This window comes from Schistocerca gregaria, chromosome 11 (assembly GCF_023897955.1).
Source record: "Schistocerca gregaria isolate iqSchGreg1 chromosome 11, iqSchGreg1.2, whole genome shotgun sequence".
Taxonomy (NCBI): Eukaryota; Metazoa; Arthropoda; class Insecta; order Orthoptera; family Acrididae; genus Schistocerca; species Schistocerca gregaria.
In genome coordinates this window covers 11,910,329-11,935,567 of record NC_064930.1, presented here as the reverse complement: position 1 = coordinate 11,935,567, position 25,239 = coordinate 11,910,329, and the positions used below count along the sequence as shown (strand labels likewise).

Here is a 25,239-nt window from a genome sequence, read left to right as displayed (position 1 = left end):
TACGCCTGATGGGAGATTCGTGCTGCCGATAGGGTCGTAGCTGGTGAAGATTGTTGTGGTGGATGCTGGAAGTCCATAGAAGTCGCAGTGGTCGCCGTAGAAACTTCCCCCATTTTAGTGTTGGTCTAACGGAGGAACAGATCTCATTTCCTCATCAGATGGAGGTGGGAAATCCGTGTCATCCGCCCATGAAAAATGTCCGACAGGTTTGGCGTCGGCGAGAGGTGGCAGCGCCGGCCGAGTCGGCTCAGTTGCGTCAGTGACAACAGGCGTGCTATGTTCCATGGCTTCAGGGCGCGGGGCTTGCGCACGCTCTCTGTTGGACGGTTCACCGTCTTTTGGATGACGCGTCTCCGTGGCAGAGGAGAAAGTGTTATCGTGTTCTCCGTCAGAGTGATGTGCCATCTCTTCGTCCTGCGGAGGGGGCTCAATGGTTGATTCTGATGTCTTGCGGCGATTTTTTCGTCGTTTGGGCGACTTCTGCTTTCGGCAATGAGTTTCGGTGTCTGAGGAAGGAAGAGATTCACGTCGTTCGGGTACAAAAGCCGCGGGTGCTATGATGCGGTCGTCATTCCCCAGAACACTCTCACTGGCATCCTTGTGATCTTCTAGCGTGGGTGTGTCCGGCTGTTGGACATGTTCACGGGTGGCATCGTCGGTGTCAAGGTGCTGGGACGCCTCCGAGTGTATCGGACCAGAGAGACGCTCATGAACGGCGTCATGTGTGGGCTGGACGTGCAGTGTCGCCGCATAGGTGACTGGAAGGGTGGTCCTGGTTCTGTCGGTGTTCGTATCGTCGGGCCTTAGTTGTGTGATGCGGCGTTGCAGACATTCATTACGGACGTGGCCTTCTTTGCCACAACCGGAACATGTTCGAGGTTGTCCGTCGTAAATGACAACCGCGCGGCAGCCGCCGATAGAAATGTACGATGGAACGTGCCGTTTGAGATCGATTCGGACTTGTCTCACACCATTAAGCACCGGATACGTCGTAAACTGTGCCCATGACTCGGCTAAGTGGCTCTGGACTTTTCCGAACGGGCTTAGCGCCGCGATGACTTCATCTTCTTTTACCTCGAAAGGCAGTTCGAATACACGGATCGTCCGAAGGCCATGTCCTGCATGGTCGACATCCACAGGCCCGACGTTTCCGTCGGAGTGCCGAAATTTTAGTCCATGTCGCGTCCCTTGAATAATCTCATTGCAGGCAGCGTCAGAAGTCATCTTAACATAAACGACGCTGCTAATGATCGATAGGTGTATGCCGATGAGTTCGTCACGGGTTATCTTCACGTCTTCGCGTAGGAAGCGTTCGACAGCCAGTGCTTTGGGTCGTGCGTATTCATTTGAGAAGGTGAACTTAAGAGTGTTCTTCCTGTAAGAGTTGGCCATTATGCGTGGTCGACTGAGAATCGCTGTGACGACGATGTAAACAAAACACTCCGCGGGCGCATCGACGTGGACGGCCGAGCGCGGTGCGCACTGCTGCCCTGCCGAACGCAGACAACCATCTGAGCTGCGCCCACCCCCCGTTGACTAATAGTGCTACATACAGCCACATCAACGTCACAGACCCTTACACTCCCATTATTCCGCAGACAAACACTACTCTCTATGTATCAGTGAGGGTGTCTTTCAGGTTTCGTGCATTCTGTATCGAATCGTAGTTGGCCACAATGAAAGTGGCACGCATTACGTCGAAAATAGAGTTCGGACACCGCTCTGAGTAAGATGAACGTGTTGTTCACTCTCTAGACTTTAATGACGTTAAGCCGTGATACCTAAGACAGATCTGCACTCGATGACACCTCGATAACAGCCGGTCCCCACACTTACATCTTGCTCTCCTTATGACAGTATACATCATATCAGTCTGTGACGCTGGTTTTGCAAGTTCTTGCGTGCGTTTATGTTCGCCGCGACCAACACTTACCATGCACTGACCACAAAACACGGAGGAGCCGGGGCTTGAACCCGAGACCGTTCACACGCTAAGCGAACGATCTGCCAACTGAGCTACAGCTACACATACGACCAAGCCTGGCTATTCTCCATTCTTTGCGACTCTGATGTGCACGGACACGATGGTTGGTTGGTTTGTAGCGGCGAAGGTACCAGAATACAAAGGCGCGGACACGTTCATATACACAAGAGTTCCAAGTAGTTTCGATGCTGTGCTATTACGAATGCAAATTCCGTCTGTTTTTAACGTCTTCAATTGAAAGGGCGGTCACAAATTAGTCCATTTCACTCCTTGTCGACAATCACACAGCACCTGAGGTAACAAGCACATCTCGAGCCCCATTGTGCTCTCCATTGTTCATGCCAACTCAGTGCCTCGCTCTTTGCTACTGTGTAAAACTCTTGTCGTCCAACTGCAAAACACTGGGACACAACAAGTTTCCGCGTCTCCATTGCACTGATCGTACAACGAAACGCTCCCCAAACTTGGCAATCACCCATGCAGATGACTTTTCCGACTTTACACGACGCTCACGCTAGTGACAGCCTTATTTACAGTTCGACGTCGCGCCAAAGCGAATGAGCACATTTCGCCTACGGCTTAGGCCGCTCTTCTAGTGTGGCTGCTCTGTGTCTGCAGGCAGCGAGGGGCTGCAAGCTTCCTGTGTTCGCACCTATATCACCTGTGCTTCCTTGTCAGAGACAGACTATCGCAAAACATACAACTCACTCCATGAATTGATTGCTACGGCATCTGTTATCAGCAGTCACAACCAGCAACACCAGTAGCAGCCGACTGCACGCAAAGAATGGGAACGTGCAGTGGGATTTACGTGAAATCGGCGCAAGGCAGATCTTTCCGACGTAGGCTTGAGAATCTTATGGGAACATTTGTACTGTTTCTAAATTAAGTGTAGGTGTGGGTGGAGGGTGCTTCCTGCGCACGAATAAAAGCACGCTCGCCAATTGTGGATGCTAATCGTTCGCTTGTATCTGCCTACACACCTCTGCCGGTTGGGAATTATTCCACTTGCATGGCAAGGTGCGCATGTAGGTGTGTTAAAAATTCTGGAGGCGCTGGGTATCGATCCCAGTACCTCTCGCACGCTAAGCGAGAGCTCTACCATCTGAGCTACGCCCACCCCCCCGATAACTAGTAGTGCTACATACAGTCATATCAACGTCAGAGACCCTTGCACCCCCATTATTCCGCAGACAAACACTACTCTCTATGTATCAGTGAGGGTGTCTTTCAGGTTTCGTGCATTCTGTATCGAATCGTAGATGGCCACAATGAATGTGGCACGCATAACGTCGAAAATAGAGTTCAGACTCCGCTCTGAGTAAGACGAACGTGTTGTCCCTTCTCTAGACTTCAATGACGTTAAGCCGTGATACCTAAGACAGATCTGCACTCGATGACACCACGATAACAGCCGGTCCCCACACTTACATCTTGCTCTCCTTATGACAGTATACATCATATCAGTCTGTGACGCTGGTTTTGCAACTTCTTGCGTGCGTTTATGTTCGTCGCGACCAACACTTACCATGCACTGACCACAAAACACGGAGGAGCCGGGGCTTGAACCCGAGACCGTTCACACGCTAAGCGAACGATCTGCCAACTGAGCTACAGCTACACACACGACCAAGCCTGGCTATTCTCCATTCTTTGCGGCTCTGATGTGCACGGACACGATGGTTGGTTGGTTTGTAGCGGCGAAGGTACCAGAATACAAAGGAGCGGACACGTTCATATACACAAGAGTCCCAAGTAGTTTCGATGCTGTGGTATTACGAATGCAAATTCCGTCTGTTTTGAACGTCTTAAATTGAAAGGGCGGTCACAAATTGGTCCATTTCACTCCTTGTCGACAATCACACAGCACCTGAGGTAACAAGCACATCTCGAGCCCCATTGTGCTCTCCATTGTTCATGCCAACTCAGTGCCTCGCTCTTTGCTACTGTGTAAAACTCTTGTCGTCCAACTGCAAAACACTGGGACACAACACGTTTCCGCGTCTCCATTGCACTGATCGTACTACGAAACGCTCCCCAAACTTGGCAATCACCCATGCAGATGACTTTTCCGACTTCACGCAACGCTCACGCTAGTGACAGCCTTATTTACAGTTCGACGTCGCGCCAAAGCGAATGAGCACATTTCGCCTACGGCTTAGGCCGCTCTTCTAGTGTGGCTGCTCTGTGTCTGCAGGCAGCGAGGGGCTGCAAGCTTCCTGTGTTCGCACCTATATCACCTGTGCTTCCTTGTCAGAGACAGACTATCGCAAAACATACAACTCACTCCATGAATTGATTGCTACGGCATCTGTTATCAGCAGTCACAACCAGCAACACCAGTAGCAGCCGACTGCACGCAAAGAATGGGAACGTGCAGTGGGATTTACGTGAAATCTGCGCAAGGCAGATCTTTCCGACGTAGGCTTGAGAATCTTATGGGAACATTTGTACTGTTTCTAAATTAAGTGTAGGTGTGGGAGGAGGGTGCTTCCTGCGCACGAATAAAAGCACGCTCGCCAATTGTGGATGCTAATCGTTCGCTTGTATCTGCCTACACACCTCTGCCGGTTGGGAATTATTCCACTTGCATGGCAAGGTGCGCACGTAGGTGTGTTGAAAATTCTGGAGGCGCTGGGTATCGATCCCAGTACCTCTCGCACGCTAAGCGAGCGCTCTACCATCTGAGCTACGCCCACCCCCCCCCCCCCCCCCCGATAACTAGTAGTGCTACATACAGTCATATCAACGTCACAGACCCTTACACTCCCATTATTCCGCAGACAAACACTACTCTCTATGTATCAGTGAGGGTGTCTTTCAGGTTTCGTGCATTCTGTATCGAATCGTAGTTGGCCACAATGAATGTGGCACGCATAACGTCGAAAATAGAGTTCAGACACCGCTCTGAGTAAGACGAACGTGTTGTCCCTTCTCTAGACTTCAATGACGTTAAGCCGTGATACCTAAGACAGATCTGCACTCGATGACACCACGATAACAGCCGGTCCCCACACTTACATCTTGCTCTCCTTATGACAGTATACATCACATCAGTCTGTGACGCTGTATTTGCAACTTCTTGCGTGCGTTTATGTTCGCCGCGACCAACACTTACCATGCACTGACCACAAAACACGGAGGAGCCGGGGCTTGAACCCGAGACCGTTCACACGCTAAGCGAACGATCTACCAACTGAGCTACAGCTACACACACGACCAAGCCTGGCTATTCTCCATTCTTTGCGACTCTGATGTGCACGGACACGATGGTTGGTTGGTTTGTAGCGGCGAAGGTACCAGAATACAAAGGCGCGGACACGTTCATATACACAAGAGTTCCAAGTAGTTTCGATGCTGTGGTATTACGAATGCAAATTCCGTCTGTTTTTAACGTCTTCAATTGAAAGGGCGGTCACAAATTGGTCCATTTCACTCCTTGTCGACAATCACACAGCACCTGAGGTAACAAGCACATCTCGAGCCCCATTGTGCTCTCCATTGTTCATGCCAACTCAGTGCCTCGCTCTTTGCTACTGCGTAAAACTCTTGTCGTCCAACTGCAAAACACTGGGACACAACACGTTTCCGCGTCTCCATTGCACTGATCGTACTACGAAACGCTCCCCAAACTTGGCAATCACCCATGCAGATGACTTTTCCGACTTCACGCAACGCTCACGCTAGTGACAGCCTTATTTACAGTTCGACGTCGCGCCAAAGCGAATGAGCACATTTCGCCTACGGCTTAGGCCGCTCTTCTAGTGTGGCTGCTCTGTGTCTGCAGGCAGCGAGGGGCTGCAAGCTTACTGTTTTCGCACCTATATCACCTGTGCTTCCTTGTCAGAGACAGACTATCGCAAAACATACAACTCACTCCATGAATTGATTGCTACGGCATCTGTTATCAGCAGTCACAACCAGCAACACCAGTAGCAGCCGACTGCACGCAAAGAATGGGAACGTGCAGTGGGATTTACGTGAAATCTGCGCAAGGCAGATCTTTCCGACGTAGGCTTGAGAATCTTATGGGAACATTTGTACTGTTTCTAAATTAAGTGTAGGTGTGGGAGGAGGGTGCTTCCTGCGCACGAATAAAAGCACGCTCGCCAATTGTGGATGCTAATCGTTCGCTTGTATCTGCCTACACACCTCTGCCGGTTGGGAATTATTCCACTTGCATGGCAAGGTGCGCACGTAGGTGTGTTGAAAATTCTGGAGGCGCTGGGTATCGATCCCAGTACCTCTCGCACGCTAAGCGAGCGCTCTACCATCTGAGCTACGCCCACCCCCCCCCCCCCCCCCCGATAACTAGTAGTGCTACATACAGTCATATCAACGTCACAGACCCTTACACTCCCATTATTCCGCAGACAAACACTACTCTCTATGTATCAGTGAGGGTGTCTTTCAGGTTTCGTGCATTCTGTATCGAATCGTAGTTGGCCACAATGAATGTGGCACGCATAACGTCGAAAATAGAGTTCAGACACCGCTCTGAGTAAGACGAACGTGTTGTCCCTTCTCTAGACTTCAATGACGTTAAGCCGTGATACCTAAGACAGATCTGCACTCGATGACACCACGATAACAGCCGGTCCCCACACTTACATCTTGCTCTCCTTATGACAGTATACATCACATCAGTCTGTGACGCTGTATTTGCAACTTCTTGCGTGCGTTTATGTTCGCCGCGACCAACACTTACCATGCACTGACCACAAAACACGGAGGAGCCGGGGCTTGAACCCGAGACCGTTCACACGCTAAGCGAACGATCTACCAACTGAGCTACAGCTAAACACACGACCAAGCCTGGCTATTCTCCATTCTTTGCGACTCTGATGTGCACGGACACGATGGTTGGTTGGTTTGTAGCGGCGAAGGTACCAGAATACAAAGGCGCGGACACGTTCATATACACAAGAGTTCCAAGTAGTTTCGATGCTCTTGTATTGCGAATGCAAATTCCGTCTGTTTTGAACATCTTAAATTGAAAGGGCGGTCACAAATTGGTCCATTTCACTCCTTGTCGACAATCACACAGCACCTGAGGTAACAAGCACATCTCGAGCCCCATTGTGCTCTCCATTGTTCATGCCAACTCAGTGCCTAGCTCTTTGCTACTGTGTAAAACTCTTGTCGTCCAACTGCAAAACACTGGGACACAACAAGTTTCCGCGTCTCCATTGCACTGATCGTACTACGAAACGCTCCCCAAACTTGGCAATCACCCATGCAGATGACTTTTCCGACTTTACACGACGCTCATGCTAGTGACAGCCTTATTTACAGTTCGACGTCGCGCCAAAGCGAATGAGCACATTTCGCCTACGGCTTAGGCCGCTCTTCTAGTGTGGCTGCTCTGTGTCTGCAGGCAGCGAGGGGCTGCAAGCTTCCTGTGTTCGCACCTATATCACCTGTGCTTCCTTGTCAGAGACAGACTATCGCAAAACATACAACTCACTCCATGAATTGATTGCTACGGCATCTGTTATCAGCAGTCACAACCAGCAACACCAGTAGCAGCCGACTGCACGCAAAGAATGGGAACGTGCAGTGGGATTTACGTGAAATCGGCGCAAGGCAGATCTTTCCGACGTAGGCTTGAGAATCTTATGGGAACATTTGTACTGTTTCTAAATTAAGTGTAGGTGTGGGAGGAGGGTGCTTCCTGCGCACGAATAAAAGCACGCTCGCCAATTGTGGATGCTAATCGTTCGCTTGTATCTGCCTACACACCTCTGCCGGTTGGGAATTATTCCACTTGCATGGCAAGGTGCGCATGTAGGTGTGTTAAAAATTCTGGAGGCGCTGGGTATCGATCCCAGTACCTCTCGCACGCTAAGCGAGCGCTCTACCATCTGAGCTACGCCCACCCCCCCGATAACTAGTAGTGCTACATACAGTCATATCAACGTCACAGACCCTTGCACCCCCATTATTCCGCAGACAAACACTACTCTCTATGTATCAGTGAGGGTGTCTTTCAGGTTTCGTGCATTCTGTATCGAATCGTAGTTGGCCACAATGAATGTGGCACGCATAACGTCGAAAATAGAGTTCAGACACCGCTCTGAGTAAGACGAACGTGTTGTCCCTTCTCTAGACTTCAATGACGTTAAGCCGTGATACCTAAGACAGATCTGCACTCGATGACACCACGATAACAGCCGGTCCCCACACTTACATCTTGCTCTCCTTATGACATTATACATCATATCAGTCTGTGACGCTGGTTTTGCAACTTCTTGCGTGCGTTTATGTTCGCCGCGACCAACACTTACCATGCACTGACCACAAAACACGGAGGAGCCGGGGCTTGAACCCGAGACCGTTCACACGCTAAGCGAACGATCTGCCAACTGAGCTACAGCTACACACACGACCAAGCCTGGCTATTCTCCATTCTTTGCGACTCTGATGTGCACGGACACGATGGTTGGTTGGTTTGTAGCGGCGAAGGTACCAGAATACAAAGGCGCGGACACGTTCATATACACAAGAGTACCAAGTAGTTTCGATGCTCTGGTATTACGAATGCAAATTCCATCTGTTTTGAACGTCTTAAATTGAAAGGGCGGTCACAAATTGGTCCATTTCACTCCTTGTCGACAATCACACAGCACCTGAGGTAACAAGCACATCTCGAGCCCCATTGTGCTCTCCATTGTTCATGCCAACTCAGTGCCTCGCTCTTTGCTACTGTGTAAAACTCTTGTCGTCCAACTGCAAAACACTGGGACACAACAAGTTTCCGCGTCTCCATTGCACTGATCGTACTACGAAACGCTCCCCAAACTTGGCAATCACCCATGCAGATGACTTTTCCGACTTCACGCAACGCTCACGCTAGGGACAGCCTTATTTACAGTTCGACGTCGCGCCAAAGCGAATGAGCACATTTCGCCTACGGCTTAGGCCGCTCTTCTAGTGTGGCTGCTCTGTGTCTGCAGGCAGCGAGGGGCTGCAAGCTTCCTGTGTTCGCACCTATATCACCTGTGCTTCCTTGTCAGAGACAGACTATCGCAAAACATACAACTCACTCCATGAATTGATTGCTACGGCATCTGTTATCAGCAGTCACAACCAGCAACACCAGTAGCAGCCGACTGCACGCAAAGAATGGGAACGTGCAGTGGGATTTCCGTGAAATCGGCGCAAGGCAGATCTTTCCGACGTAGGCTTGAGAATCTTATGGGAACATTTGTACTGTTTCTAAATTAAGTGTAGGTGTGGGAGGAGGGTGCTTCCTGCGCACGAATAAAAGCACGCTCGCCAATTGTGGATGCTAATCGTTCGCTTGTATCTGCCTACACACCTCTGCCGGTTGGGAATTATTCCACTTGCATGGCAAGGTGCGCATGTAGGTGTGTTAAAAATTCTGGAGGCGCTGGGTATCGATCCCAGTACCTCTCGCACGCTAAGCGAGCGCTGTACCATCTGAGCTACGCCCACCCCCCGATAACTAGTAGTGCTACATACAGTCATATCAACGTCACAGACCCTTGCACTCCCATTATTCCGCAGACAAACACTACTCTCTATGTATCAGTGAGGGTGTCTTTCAGGTTTCGTGCATTCTGTATCGAATCGTAGTTTTCCACAATGAATGTGGCACGCATAACTTCGAAAATAGAGTTCAGACACCGCTCTGAGTAAGACGAAAGTGTTGTCCCTTCTCTAGACTTCAATGACCTTAAGCCGTGATACCTAAGACAGATCTGCACTCGATGACACCACGATAACAGCCGGTCCCCACACTTACATCTTGCTCTCCTTATGACAGTATACATCATATCAGTCTGTGACGCTGGTTTTGCAAGTTCTTGCGTGCGTTTATGTTCGCCGCGACCAACACTTACCATGCACTGACCACAAAACACGGAGGAGCCGGGGCTTGAACCCGAGACCGTTCACACGCTAAGCGAACGATCTGCCAACTGAGCTACAGCTACACACACGACCAAGCCTGGCTACTCTCCATTCTTTGCGACTCTGATGTGCACGGACACGATGGTTGGTTGGTTTGTAGCGGCGAAGGTACCAGAATACAAAGGCGCGGACACGTTCATATACACAAGAGTTCCAAGTAGTTTCGATGCTCTGGTATTACGAATGCAAATTCCGTCTGTTTTGAACGTCTTAAATTGAAAGGGCGGTCACAAATTGGTCCATTTCACTCCTTGTCGACAATCACACAGCACCTGAGGTAACAAGCACATCTCGAGCCCCATTGTGCTCTCCATTGTTCATGCCAACTCAGTGCCTCGCTCTTTGCTACTGTGTAAAACTCTTGTCGTCCCACTGCAAAACACTGGGACACAACAAGTTTCCGCGTCTCCATTGCACTGATCGTACTACGAAACGCTCCCCAAACTTGGCAATCACCCATGCAGATGACTTTTCCGACTTTACACGACGCTCACGCTAGTGACAGCCTTATTTACAGTTCGACGTCGCGCCAAAGCGAATGAGCACAATTCGCCTACGGCTTAGGCCGATCTTCTAGTGTGGCTGCTCTGTGTCTGCAGGCAGCGAGGGGCTGCAAGCTTCCTGTGTTCGCACCTATATCACCTGTGCTTCCTTGTCAGAGACAGACTATCGCAAAACATACAACTCACTCCATGAATTGATTGCTACGGCATCTGTTATCAGCAGTCACAACCAGCAACACCAGTAGCAGCCGACTGCACGCAAAGAATGGGAACGTGCAGTGGGGTTAACGTGAAATCGGCGCAAGGCAGATCTTTCCGACGTAGGCTTGAGAATCTTATGGGAACATTTGTACTGTTTCTAAATTAAGTGTAGGTGTGGGAGGAGGGTGCTTCCTGCGCACGAATAAAAGCACGCTCGCCAATTGTGGATGCTAATCGTTCGCTTGTATCTGCCTACACACCTCTGCCGGTTGGGAATTATTCCACTTGCATGGCAAGGTGCGCATGTAGGTGTGATAAAAATTCTGGAGGCGCTGGGTATCGATCCCAGTACCTCTCGCACGCTAAGCGAGCGCTCTACCATCTGAGCTACGCCCACCCCCCGATAACTAGTAGTGCTACATACAGTCATATCAACGTCACAGACCCTTGCACTCCCATTATTCCGCAGACAAACACTACTCTCTATGTATCAGTGAGGGTGTCTTTCAGGTTTCGTGCATTCTGTATCGAATCGTAGTTTTCCACAATGAATGTGGCACGCATAACTTCGAAAATAGAGTTCAGACACCGCTCTGAGTAAGACGAACGTGTTGTCCCTTCTCTAGACTTCAATGACCTTAAGCCGTGATACCTAAGACAGATCTGCACTCGATGACACCACGATAACAGCCGGTCCCCACACTTACATCTTGCTCTCCTTATGACAGTATACATCATATCAGTCTGTGACGCTGGTTTTGCAAGTTCTTGCGTGCGTTTATGTTCGCCGCGACCAACACTTACCATGCACTGACCACAAAACACGGAGCAGCCGGGGCTTGAACCCGAGACCGTTCACACGCTAAGCGAACGATCTGCCAACTGAGCTACAGCTACACACACGACCAAGCCTGGCTATTCTCCATTCTTTGCGACTCTGATGTGCACGGACACGATGGTTGGTTGGTTTGTAGCGGCGAAGGTACCAGAATACAAAGGCGCGGACACGTTCATATACACAAGAGTTCCAAGTAGTTTCGATGCTCTGGTATTACGAATGCAAATTCCGTCTGTTTTGAACGTCTTAAATTGAAAGGGCGGTCACAAATTGGTCCATTTCACTCCTTGTCGACAATCACACAGCACCTGAGGTAACAAGCACATCTCGAGCCCCATTGTGCTCTCCATTGTTCATGCCAACTCAGTGCCTCGCTCTTTGCTACTGTGTAAAACTCTTGTCGTCCAACTGCAAAACACTGGGACACAACAAGTTTCCGCGTCTCCATTGCACTGATCGTACTACGAAACGCTCCCCAAACTTGGCAATCACCCATGCAGATGACTTTTCCGACTTCACGCAACGCTCACGCTAGTGACAGCCTTATTTACAGTTCGACGTCGCGCCAAAGCGAATGAGCACATTTCGCCTACGGCTTAGGCCGCTCTTCTAGTGTGGCTGCTCTGTGTCTGCAGGCAGCGAGGGGCTGCAAGCTTCCTGTGTTCGCACCTATATCACCTGTGCTTCCTTGTCAGAGACAGACTATCGCAAAACATACAACTCACTCCATGAATTGATTGCTACGGCATCTGTTATCAGCAGTCACAACCAGCAACACCAGTAGCAGCCGACTGCACGCAAAGAATGGGAACGTGCAGTGGGGTTTACGTGAAATCGGCGCAAGGCAGATCTTTCCGACGTAGGCTTGAGAATCTTATGGGAACATTTGTACGGTTTCTAAATTAAGTGTAGGTGTGGGAGGAGGGTGCTTCCTGCGCACGAATAAAAGCACGCTCGCCAATTGTGGATGCTAATCGTTCGCTTGTATCTGCCTACACACCTCTGCCGGTTGGGAATTATTCCACTTGCATGGCAAGGTGCGCATGTAGGTGTGATAAAAATTCAGGAGGCGCTGGGTATCGATCCCAGTACCTCTCGCACGCTAAGCGAGCGCTCTACCATCCGAGCTACGCCCACACCCCGATAACTAGTAGTGCTACATACAGTCATATCAACGTCACAGACCCTTGCACTCCCATTATTCCGCAGACAAACACTACTCTCCATGTATCAGTGAGGGTGTCTTTCAGGTTTCGTGCATTCTGTATCGAATCGTAGTTTTCCACAATGAATGTGGCACGCATAACGTCGAAAATAGAGTTCAGACACCGCTCTGAGTAAGACGAACGTGTTTTCCCTTCTCTAGACTTCAATGACGTTAAGCCGTGATACCTAAGACAGATCTGCACTCGATGACACCACGATAACAGCCGGTCCCCACACTTACATCTTGCTCTCCTTATGACAGTATACATCATATCAGTCTGTGACGCTGGTTTTGCAACTTCTTGCGTGCGTTTATGTTCGCCGCGACCAACACTTACCATGCACTGACCACAAAACACGGAGGAGCCGGGGCTTGAACCCGAGACCGTTCACACGCTAAGCGAACGATCTGCCAACTGAGCTACAGCTACACACACGACCAAGCCTGGCTATTCTCCATTCTTTGCGACTCTGATGTGCACGGACACGATGGTTGGTTGGTTTGTAGCGGCGAAGGTACCAGAATACAAAGGCGCGGACACGTTCATATACACAAGAGTTCCAAGTAGTTTCGATGCTCTGGTATTACGAATGCAAATTCCGTCTGTTTTGTACGTCTTAAATTGAAAGGGCGGTCACAAATTGGTCCATTTCACTCCTTGTCGACAATCACACAGCACCTGAGGTAACAAGCACATCTCGAGCCCCATTGTGCTCTCCATTGTTCATGCCAACTCAGTGCCTCGCTCTTTGCTACTGTGTAAAACTCTTGTCGTCCAACTGCAAAACGCTGGGACACAACAAGTTTCCGCGTCTCCATTGCACTGATCGTACTACGAAACGCTCCCCAAACTTGGCAATCACCCATGCAGATGACTTTTCCGACTTTACACGACGCTCACGCTAGTGACAGACTTATTCACAGTTCGACGTCGCGCCAAAGCGAATGAGCACATTTCGCCTACGGCTTAGGCCGCTCTTCTAGTGTGGCTGCCCTGTGTCTGCAGGCAGCGAGGGGCTGCAAGCTTCCTGTGTTCGCACCTATATCACCTGTGCTTCCTTGTCAGAGACAGACTATCGCAAAACATACAACTCACTCCATGAATTGATTGCTACGGCATCTGTTATCAGCAGTCACAACCAGCAACACCAGTAGCAGCCGACTGCACGCAAAGAATGGGAACGTGCAGTGGGATTTACGTGAAATCGGCGCAAGGCAGATCTTTCCGACGTAGGCTTGAGAATCTTATGGGAACATTTGTACTGTTTCTAAATTAAGTGTAGGTGTGGGAGGAGGTTGCTTCCGGCGCACAAATAAAAGCACGCTCGCCAATTGTGGATGCTAATCCTTCGCTTGTATCTGCCTACACACCTCTGCCGGTTGGGAATTATTCCACTTGCATGGCAAGGTGCGCATGTAGGTGTGATAAAAATTCTGGAGGCGCTGGGTATCGATCCCAGTACCTCTCGCACGCTAAGCGAGCGCTCTACCATCTGAGCTACGCCCACCCCCCTATAGCTAGTAGTGCTACATACAGTCATATCAACGTCACAGACCCTTGCACTCCCATTATTCCGCAGACAAACACTACTCTCTATGTATCAGTGAGGGTGTCTTTCAGGTTTCGTGCATTCTGTATCGAATCGTAGTTGGCCACAATGAAAGTGGCACGCATAACGTCGAAAATAGAGTTCAGACACCGCTCTGAGTAAGACGAACGTGTTGTCCCTTCTCTAGACTTCAATGACGTTAAGCCGTGATACCTAAGACAGATCTGCACTCGATGACACCACGATAACAGCCGGTCCCCATACTTACATCTTGCTCTCCTTATGACAGTATACATCATATCAGTCTGCGACGCTGGTTTTGCAACTTCTTGCGTGCGTTTATGTTCGCCGCGACCAAAACTTACCATGCACTGACCACAAAACACGGAGGAGCCGGGGCTTGAACCCGAGACCGTTCACACGCTAAGCGAACGATCTGCCAACTGAGCTACAGCTACACACACGACCAAGCCTGGCTATTCTCCATTCTTTGCGACTCTGATGTGCACGGACACGGTGGTTGGTTGGTTTGTAGCGGCGAAGGTACCAGAATACAAAGGCGCGGACACGTTCATATACACAAGAGTTCCAAGTAGTTTCGATGCTCTGGTATTACGAATGCAAATTCCGTCTGTTTTGAACGTCTTAAATTGAAAGGGCGGTCACAAATTGGTCCATTTCACTCCTTGTCGATAATCACACAGCACCTGAGGTAACAAGCACATCTCGAGCCCCATTGTGCTCTCCATTGTTCATGCCAACTCAGTGACTCGCTCTTTGCTACTGTGTAAAACTCTTGTCGTCCAACTGCAAAACACTGGGACACAACAAGTTTCCGCGTCTCCATTGCACTGATCGTACTACGAAACGCTCCCCAAACTTGGCAGTCACCCATGCAGATGACTTTTCCGACTTTACACGACGCTCACGCTAGTGACAGCCTTATTTACAGTTCGACGTCGCGCCAAAGCGAATGAGCACATTTCGCCTACGGCTTAGGCCGCTCTTCTAGTGTGGCTGCCCTGTGTCTGCAGGCAGCGAGGGGCTGCAAGCTTCCTGTGTTCGCACCTATATCACCTGTGCTTCCTTGTCAGAGACAGACTATCGCAAAACATACAACTCACTCCATGAATTGATTGCTACGGCATCTGTTATCAGCAGTCACAACCAGCAACACCAGTAGCAGCCGACTGCACGCAAAGAATGGGAACGTGCAGTGGGATTTACGTGAAATCGGCGCAAGGCAGATCTTTCCGACGTAGGCTTGAGAATCTTATGGGAACATTTGTACTGTTTCTAAATTAAGTGTAGGTGTGGGAGGAGGTTGCTTCCGGTGCACAAATAAAAGCACGCTCGCCAATTGTGGATGCTAATCGTTCGCTTGTATCTGCCTACACACCTCTGCCGGTTGGGAATTATTCCACTTGCATGGCAAGGTGCGCATGTAGGTGTGATAAAAATTCTGGAGGTGCTGGGTATCGATCCCAGTACCTCTCGCACGCTAAGCGAGCGCTGTACCATCTGAGCTACGCCCACCCCCCGATAACTAGTAGTGCTACATACAGTCATATCAACGTCACAGACCCTTGCACTCCCATTATTCCGCAGACAAACACTACTCTCTATGTATCAGTGAGGGTGTCTTTCAGGTTTCGTGCATTCTGTATCGAATCGTAGTTTTCCACAATTAATGTGGCACGCATAACGTCGAAAATAGAGTTCAGACACCGCTCTGAGTAAGACGAACGTGTTGTCCCTTCTCTAGACTTCAATGACGTTAAGCCGTGATACCTAAGACAGATCTGCACTCGATGACACCACGATAACAGCCGGTCCCCACACTTACATCTTGCTCTCCTTATGACAGTATACATCATATCAGTCTGTGACGCTGGTTTTGCAACTTCTTGCGTGCGTTTATGTTCGCCGCGACCAACACTTACCATGCACTGACCACAAATCACGGAGGAGCCGGGGCTTGAACCCGAGACCGTTCACACGCTAAGCGAACGATCTGCCAACTGAGCTACAGCTACACACACGACCAAGCCTGGCTATTCTCCATTCTTTGCGACTCTGATGTGCACGGATACGATGGTTGGTTGGTTTGTAGCGGCGAAGGTACCAGAATACAAAGGCGCGGACACGTTCATATACACAAGAGTTCCAAGTAGTTTCGATGCTCTGGTATTACGAATGCAAATTCCGTCTGTTTTGAACGTCTTAAATTGAAAGGGCGGTCACAAATTGGTCCATTTCACTCCTTGTCGATAATCACACAGCACCTGAGGTAACAAGCACATCTCGAGCCCCATTGTGCTCTCCATTGTTCATGCCAACTCAGTGCCTCGCTCTTTGCTACTGTGTAAAACTCTTGTCGTCCAACTGCAAAACACTGGGACACAACAAGTTTCCGCGTCTCCATTGCACTGATCGTACTACGAAACGCTCCCCAAACTTGGCAATCACCCATGCAGATGACTTTTCCGACTTCACGCAACGCTCACGCTAGTGACAGCCTTATTTACAGTTCGACGTCGCGCCAAAGCGAATGAGCACATTTCGCCTACGGCTTAGGCCGCTCTTCTAGTGTGGCTGCCCTGTGTCTGCAGGCAGCGAGGGGCTGCAAGCTTCCTGTGTTCGCACCTATATCACCTGTGCTTCCTTGTCAGAGACAGACTATCGCAAAACATACAACTCACTCCATGAATTGATTGCTACGGCATCTGTTATCAGCAGTCACAACCAGCAACACCAGTAGCAGCCGACTGCACGCAAAGAATGGGAACGTGCAGTGGGATTTACGTGAAATCGGCGCAAGGCAGATCTTTCCGACGTAGGCTTGAGAATCTTATGGGAACATTTGTACTGTTTCTAAATTAAGTGTAGGTGTGGGAGGAGGTTGCTTCCGGCGCACAAATAAAAGCACGCTCGCCAATTGTGGATGCTAATCGTTCGCTTGTATCTGCCTACACACCTCTGCCGGTTGGGAATTATTCCACTTGCATGGCAAGGTGCGCATGTAGGTGTGTTAAAAATTCTGGAGGTGCTGGGTATCGATCCCAGTACCTCTCGCACGCTAAGCGAGCGCTCTACCATCTGAGCTACGCCCAACCCCCCGATAACTAGTAGTGCTACATACAGTAATATCAACGTCACAGACCCTTGACCTCCCATTATTCCGCAGACAAACACCACTCTCTATGTATCAGTGAGGGTGTCTTTCAGGTTTCGTGCATTCTGTATCGAATCGTATTTGGCCACAATGAATGTGCCACGCATAACGTCGAAAATAGAGTTCAGACACCGCTCTGAGTAAGACGAACGTGTTGTCCCTTCTCTAGACTTCAATAACGTTAAGCCGTGATACCTAAGACAGATCTGCACTCGATGACACCACGATAACAGCCAGTCCCCACACTTACATCTTGCTCTCCTTATGACAGTATACATCATATCAGTCTGTGACGCTGGTTTTGCAACTTCTTGCGTGTGTTTGTGTTCGCCGCGACCAACACTTACCATGCACTGACCACAAAACACGGAGGAGCCGGGGCTTGAACCCGAGACCGTTCACACGCTAACCGAACGATCTGCCAACTGAGCTACAGCTACACACACGACCAAGCCTGGCTATTCTCCATTCTTTGCGACTCTGATGTGCACGGACACGATGGTTGGTTGGTTTGTAGCGGCGAAGGTACCAGAATACAAAATCGCGGACACGTTCATATACACAAGAGTTCCAAGTAGTTTCGATGCTCTGGTATTACGAATGCAAATTCCGTCTGTTTTGAACGTCTTAAATTGAAAGGGCGGTCACAAATTGGTCCATTTCACTCCTTGTCGACAATCACACAGCACCTGAGGTAACAAGCACATCTCGAGCCCCATTGTGCTCTCCATTGTTCATGCCAACTCAGTGCCTCGCTCTTTGCTACTGTGTAAAACTCTTGTCGTCCAACTGCAAAACGCTGGGACACAACAAGTTTCCGCGTCTCCATTGCACTGATCGTACTACGAAACGCTCCCCAAACTTGGCAATCACCCATGCAGATGACTTTTCCGACTTCACGCAACGCTCACGCTAGTGACAGCCTTATTTACAGTTCGACGTCGCGCCAAAGCGAATGAGCACATTTCGCCTACGGCTTAGGCCGCTCTTCTAGTGTGGCTGCTCTGTGTCTGCAGGCAGCGAGGGGCTGCAAGCTTCCTGTGTTCGCACCTATATCACCTGTGCTTCCTTGTCAGAGACAGACTATCGCAAAACATACAACTCACTCCATGAATTGATTGCTACGGCATCTGTTATCAGCAGTCACAACCAGCAACACCAGTAGCAGCCGACTGCACGCAAAGAATGGGAACGTGCAGTGGGATTTACGTGAAATCGGCGCAAGGCAGATCTTTCCGACTTAGGCTTTAGAATCATATGGGAACATTTGTACTGTTTCTAAATTAACTGTAGGTGTGGGAGGAGGGTGCTTCCTGCGCACGAATAAAAGCACGCTCGCCAATTGTGGATGCTAATCCTTCGCTTGTATCTGCCTACACACCTCTGCCGGTTGGGAATTATTCCACTTGCATGGCAAGGTGCGCATGTAGGTGTGATAAAAATTCTGGAGGCGCTGGGTATCGATCCCAGTACCTCTCGCACGCTAAGCGAGCGCTCTACCATCTGAGCTACGCCCACCCCCCCGATAACTAGTAGTGCTACATACAGTCATATCAACGTCACAGACCCTTGCACTCCCATTATTCCGCAGACAAACGCTACACTCTATGTATCAGTGAGGGTGTCTTTCAGGTTTCGTGCATTCTGTATCGAATCGTAGTTGGCCACAATGAAAGTGGCACGCATAACGTCGAAAATAGAGTTCAGACACCGCTCTGAGTAAGACGAACGTGTTGTCCCTTCTCTAGACTTCAATGACGTTAAGCCGTGATACCTAAGACAGATCTGCACTCGATGACACCACGATAACAGCCGGTCCCCACACTTACATCTTGCTCTCCTTATGACAGTATACATCATATCAGTCTGCGACGCTGGTTTTGCAACTTCTTGCGTGCGTTTATGTTCGCCGCGACCAAAACTTACCATGCACTGACCACAAAACACGGAGGAGCCGGGGCTTGAACCCGAGACCGTTCACACGCTAAGCGAACGATCTGCCAACTGAGCTACAGCTACACACACGACCAAGCCTGGCTATTCTCCATTCTTTGCGACTCTGATGTGCACGGACACGGTGGTTGGTTGGTTTGTAGCGGCGAAGGTACCAGAATACAAAGGCGCGGACACGTTCATATACACAAGAGTTCCAAGTAGTTTCGATGCTCTGGTATTACGAATGCAAATTCCGTCTGTTTTGAACGTCTTAAATTGAAAGGGCGGTCACAAATTGGTCCATTTCACTCCTTGTCGACAATCACACAGCACCTGAGGTAACAAGCACATCTCGAGCCCCATTGTGCTCTCCATTGTTCATGCCAACTCAGTGCCTCGCTCTTTGCTACTGTGTAAAACTCTTGTCGTCCAACTGCAAAACACTGGGACACAACAAGTTTCCGCGTCTCCATTGCACTGATCGTACTACGAAACGCTCCCCAAACTTGGCAATCACCCATGCAGATGACTTTTCCGACTTTACACGACGCTCACGCTAGTGACAGCCTTATTTACAGTTCGACGTCGCGCCAAAGCGAATGAGCACATTTCGCCTACGGCTTAGGCCGCTCTTCTAGTGTGGCTGCTCTGTGTCTGCAGGCAGCGAGGGGCTGCAAGCTTCCTGTGTTCGCACCTATATCACCTGTGCTTCCTTGTCAGAGACAGACTATCGCAAAACATACAACTCACTCCATGAATTGATTGCTACGGCATCTGTTATCAGCAGTCACAACCAGCAACACCAGTAGCAGCCGACTGCACGCAAAGAATGGGAACGTGCAGTGGGGTTTACGTGAAATCGGCGCAAGGCAGATCTTTCCGACGTAGGCTTGAGAATCTTATGGGAACATTTGTACTGCTTCTAAATTAAGTGTAGGTGTGGGAGGAGTGTGCTTCCTGCGCACGAATAAAAGCACGCTCGCCAATTGTGGATGCTAATCGTTCGCTTGTATCTGCCTACACACCTCTGCCGGTTGGGAATTATTCCACTTGCATGGCAAGGTGCGCATGTAGGTGTGATAAAAATTCTGGAGGCGCTGGGTATCGATCCCAGTACCTCTCGCACGCTAAGCGAGCGCTCTACCATCTGATCTACGCCTACCCCCCGATAACTAGTAGTGCTACATACAGTCATATCAACGTCACAGACCCTTGCACTCCCATTATTCCGCAGACAAACACTACTCTCTATGTATCAGTGAGGGTGTCTTTCAGGTTTCGTGCATTCTGTATCGAATCGTAGTTTTCCACAATGAATGTGGCACGCATAACTTCGAAAATAGAGTTCAGACACCGCTCTGAGTAAGACGAACGTGTTGTCCCTTCTCTAGACTTCAATGACCTTAAGCCGTGATACCTAAGACAGATCTGCACTCGATGACACCACGATAACAGCCGGTCCCCACACTTACATCTTGCTCTCCTTATGACAGTATACATCATATCAGTCTGTGACGCTGGTTTTGCAACTTCTTGCGTGCGTTTATGTTCGCCGCGACCAACACTTACCATGCACTGACCACAAAACAAGGAGGAGCCGGGGCTTGAACCCGAGACCGTTCACACGCTAAGCGAACGATCTGCCAACTGAGCTACAGCTACACACACGACCAAGCCTGGTTATTCTCCATTCTTTGCGACTCTGATGTGCACGGACACGATGGTTGGTTGGTTTGTAGCGGCGAAGGTACCAGAATACAAAGGCGCGGACACGTTCATATACACAAGAGTTCCAAGTAGTTTCGATGCTCTGGTATTACGAATGCAAATTCCGTCTGTTTTGAACGTCTTAAATTGAAAGGGCGGTCACAAATTGGTCCATTTCACTCCTTGTCGACAATCACACAGCACCTGAGGTAACAAGCACATCTCGAGCCCCATTGTGCTCTCCATTGTTCATGCCAACTCAATGCCTCGCTCTTTGCTACTGTGTAAAACTCTTGTCGTCCAACTGCAAAACACTGGGACACAACAATTTTCCGCGTCTCCATTGCACTGATCGTACTACGAAACGCTCCCCAAACTTGGCAATCACCCATGCAGATGACTTTTCCGACTTCACGCAACGCTCACGCTACTGACAGCCTTATTTACAGTTCGACGTCGCGCCAAAGCGAATGAGCACATTTCGCCTACGGCTTAGGCCGCTCTTCTAGTGTGGCTGCTCTGTGTCTGCAGGCAGCGAGGGGCTGCAAGCTTCCTGTGTTCGCACCTATATCACCTGTGCTTCCTTGTCAGAGACAGACTATCGCAAAACATACAACTCACTCCATGAATTGATTGCTACGGCATCTGTTATCAGCAGTCACAACCAGCAACACCAGTAGCAGCCGACTGCACGCAAAGAATGGGAACGTGCAGTGGGATTTACGTGAAATCGGCGCAAGGCAGATCTTTCCGACGTAGGCTTGAGAATCTTATGGGAACATTTGTACTGTTTCTAAATTAAGTGTAGGTGTGGGAGGAGGTTGCTTCCGGTGCACAAATAAAAGCACGCTCGCCAATTGTGGATGCTAATCGTTCGCTTGTATCTGCCTACACACCTCTGCCGGTTGGGAATTATTCCACTTGCATGGCAAGGTGCGCATGTAGGTGTGATAAAAATTCTGGAGGCGCTGGGTATCGATCCCAGTACCTCTCGCACGCTAAGCGAGCGCTCTACCATCTGAGCTACGCCCACCCCCCGATAACTAGTAGTACTACATACAGTCATATCAACGTCACAGACCCTTGCACTCCCATTATTCCGCAGACAAACACTACTCTCTATGTATCAGTGAGGGTGTCTTTCAGGTTTCGTGCATTCTGTATCGAATCGTAGTTTTCCACAATGAATGTGGCACGCATAACGTCGAAAATAGAGTTCAGACACCGCTCTGAGTAAGACGAACGTGTTGTCCCTTCTCTAGACTTCAATGATGTTAAGCCGTGATACCTAAGACAGATCTGCACTCGATGACACCACGATAACAGCCGGTCCCCACACTTACATCTTGCTCTCCTTATGACAGTATACATCATATCAGTCTGTGACGCTGGTTTTGCAACTTCTTGCGTGCGTTTATGTTCGCCGCGACCAACACTTACCATGCACTGACCACAAAACACGGAGGAGCCGGGGCTTGAACCCGAGACCGTTCACACGCTAAGCGAACGATCTACCAACTGAGCTACAGCTACACACACGACCAAGCCTGGCTATTCTCCATTCTTTGCGACTCTGATGTGCACGGACACGATGGTTGGTTGGTTTGTAGCGGCGAAGGTACCAGAATACAAAGGCGCGGACACGTTCATATACACAAGAGTCCCAAGTAGTTTCGATGCTGTGGTATTACGAATGCAAATTCCGTCTGTTTTTAACGTCTTCAATTGAAAGGGCGGTCACAAATTGGTCCATTTCACTCCTTGTCGACAATCACACAGCACCTGAGGTAACAAGCACATCTCGAGCCCCATTGTGCTCTCCATTGTTCATGCCAACTCAGTGCCTCGCTCTTTGCTACTGTGTAAAACTCTTGTCGTCCAACTGCAAAACGCTGGGACACAACAAGTTTCCGCGTCTCCATTGCACTGATCGTACTACGAAACGCTCCCCAAACTTGGCAATCACCCATGCAGATGACTTTTCCGACTTCACGCAACGCTCACGCTAGTGACAGCCTTATTTACAGTTCGACGTCGCGCCAAAGCGAATGAGCACATTTCGCCTACGGCTTAGGCCGCTCTTCTAGTGTGGCTGCTCTGTGTCTGCAGGCAGCGAGGGGCTGCAAGCTTCCTGTGTTCGCACCTATATCACCTGTGCTTCCTTGTCAGAGACAGACTATCGCAAAACATACAACTCACTCCATGAATTGATTGCTACGGCATCTGTTATCAGCAGTCACAACCAGCAACACCAGTAGCAGCCGACTGCACGCAAAGAATGGGAACGTGCAGTGGGGTTTACGTGAAATCGGCGCAAGGCAGATCTTTCCGACGTAGGCTTGAGAATCTTATGGGAACATTTGTACTGCTTCTAAATTAAGTGTAGGTGTGGGAGGAGTGTGCTTCCTGCGCACGAATAAAAGCACGCTCGCCAATTGTGGATGCTAATCGTTCGCTTGTATCTGCCTACACACCTCTGCCGGTTGGGAATTATTCCACTTGCATGGCAAGGTGCGCATGTAGGTGTGATAAAAATTCTGGAGGCGCTGGGTATCGATCCCAGTACCTCTCGCACGCTAAGCGAGCGCTCTACCATCTGATCTACGCCTACCCCCCGATAACTAGTAGTGCTACATACAGTCATATCAACGTCACAGACCCTTGCACTCCCATTATTCCGCAGACAAACACTACTCTCTATGTATCAGTGAGGGTGTCTTTCAGGTTTCGTGCATTCTGTATCGAATCGTAGTTTTCCACAATGAATGTGGCACGCATAACTTCGAAAATAGAGTTCAGACACCGCTCTGAGTAAGACGAACGTGTTGTCCCTTCTCTAGACTTCAATGACCTTAAGCCGTGATACCTAAGACAGATCTGCACTCGATGACACCACGATAACAGCCGGTCCCCACACTTACATCTTGCTCTCCTTATGACAGTATACATCATATCAGTCTGTGACGCTGGTTTTGCAACTTCTTGCGTGCGTTTATGTTCGCCGCGACCAACACTTACCATGCACTGACCACAAAACAAGGAGGAGCCGGGGCTTGAACCCGAGACCGTTCACACGCTAAGCGAACGATCTGCCAACTGAGCTACAGCTACACACACGACCAAGCCTGGTTATTCTCCATTCTTTGCGACTCTGATGTGCACGGACACGATGGTTGGTTGGTTTGTAGCGGCGAAGGTACCAGAATACAAAGGCGCGGACACGTTCATATACACAAGAGTTCCAAGTAGTTTCGATGCTCTGGTATTACGAATGCAAATTCCGTCTGTTTTGAACGTCTTAAATTGAAAGGGCGGTCACAAATTGGTCCATTTCACTCCTTGTCGACAATCACACAGCACCTGAGGTAACAAGCACATCTCGAGCCCCATTGTGCTCTCCATTGTTCATGCCAACTCAATGCCTCGCTCTTTGCTACTGTGTAAAACTCTTGTCGTCCAACTGCAAAACACTGGGACACAACAATTTTCCGCGTCTCCATTGCACTGATCGTACTACGAAACGCTCCCCAAACTTGGCAATCACCCATGCAGATGACTTTTCCGACTTCACGCAACGCTCACGCTACTGACAGCCTTATTTACAGTTCGACGTCGCGCCAAAGCGAATGAGCACATTTCGCCTACGGCTTAGGCCGCTCTTCTAGTGTGGCTGCTCTGTGTCTGCAGGCAGCGAGGGGCTGCAAGCTTCCTGTGTTCGCACCTATATCACCTGTGCTTCCTTGTCAGAGACAGACTATCGCAAAACATACAACTCACTCCATGAATTGATTGCTACGGCATCTGTTATCAGCAGTCACAACCAGCAACACCAGTAGCAGCCGACTGCACGCAAAGAATGGGAACGTGCAGTGGGATTTACGTGAAATCGGCGCAAGGCAGATCTTTCCGACGTAGGCTTGAGAATCTTATGGGAACATTTGTACTGTTTCTAAATTAAGTGTAGGTGTGGGAGGAGGTTGCTTCCGGTGCACAAATAAAAGCACGCTCGCCAATTGTGGATGCTAATCGTTCGCTTGTATCTGCCTACACACCTCTGCCGGTTGGGAATTATTCCACTTGCATGGCAAGGTGCGCATGTAGGTGTGATAAAAATTCTGGAGGCGCTGGGTATCGATCCCAGTACCTCTCGCACGCTAAGCGAGCGCTCTACCATCTGAGCTACGCCCACCCCCCGATAACTAGT

The 25,239-nt window shown here is 49.7% G+C and overlaps 9 non-coding genes across 9 annotated transcripts; all 9 read right to left on the bottom strand.

The window, feature by feature from the left end:
- Positions 1-3,031: 3,031 nt before the first annotated feature.
- Trnaa-agc (transfer RNA alanine (anticodon AGC)) lies at positions 3,032-3,105 on the bottom strand. The gene has a single exon. It is a non-coding gene; the product is annotated as a tRNA-Ala (tRNA).
- Positions 3,106-4,610: 1,505 nt separating this feature from the next.
- On the bottom strand, positions 4,611-4,684 carry Trnaa-agc (transfer RNA alanine (anticodon AGC)). Its single transcript has one exon. It is a non-coding gene; the product is annotated as a tRNA-Ala (tRNA).
- A 1,516-nt stretch (positions 4,685-6,200) lies between these two features.
- Positions 6,201-6,274, bottom strand: Trnaa-agc (transfer RNA alanine (anticodon AGC)). The gene has a single exon. It is a non-coding gene; the product is annotated as a tRNA-Ala (tRNA).
- Positions 6,275-7,790: 1,516 nt separating this feature from the next.
- Positions 7,791-7,864, bottom strand: Trnaa-agc (transfer RNA alanine (anticodon AGC)). Its single transcript has one exon. It is a non-coding gene; the product is annotated as a tRNA-Ala (tRNA).
- Positions 7,865-10,947: 3,083 nt separating this feature from the next.
- Trnaa-agc (transfer RNA alanine (anticodon AGC)) lies at positions 10,948-11,021 on the bottom strand. Its single transcript has one exon. It is a non-coding gene; the product is annotated as a tRNA-Ala (tRNA).
- Positions 11,022-14,103: 3,082 nt separating this feature from the next.
- Positions 14,104-14,177, bottom strand: Trnaa-agc (transfer RNA alanine (anticodon AGC)). The gene has a single exon. It is a non-coding gene; the product is annotated as a tRNA-Ala (tRNA).
- Positions 14,178-18,838: 4,661 nt separating this feature from the next.
- Positions 18,839-18,912, bottom strand: Trnaa-agc (transfer RNA alanine (anticodon AGC)). The gene has a single exon. It is a non-coding gene; the product is annotated as a tRNA-Ala (tRNA).
- Positions 18,913-21,995: 3,083 nt separating this feature from the next.
- On the bottom strand, positions 21,996-22,069 carry Trnaa-agc (transfer RNA alanine (anticodon AGC)). The gene has a single exon. It is a non-coding gene; the product is annotated as a tRNA-Ala (tRNA).
- Positions 22,070-25,151: 3,082 nt separating this feature from the next.
- Positions 25,152-25,225, bottom strand: Trnaa-agc (transfer RNA alanine (anticodon AGC)). Its single transcript has one exon. It is a non-coding gene; the product is annotated as a tRNA-Ala (tRNA).
- Between the last annotated feature and the right edge of the window lie 14 nt (positions 25,226-25,239).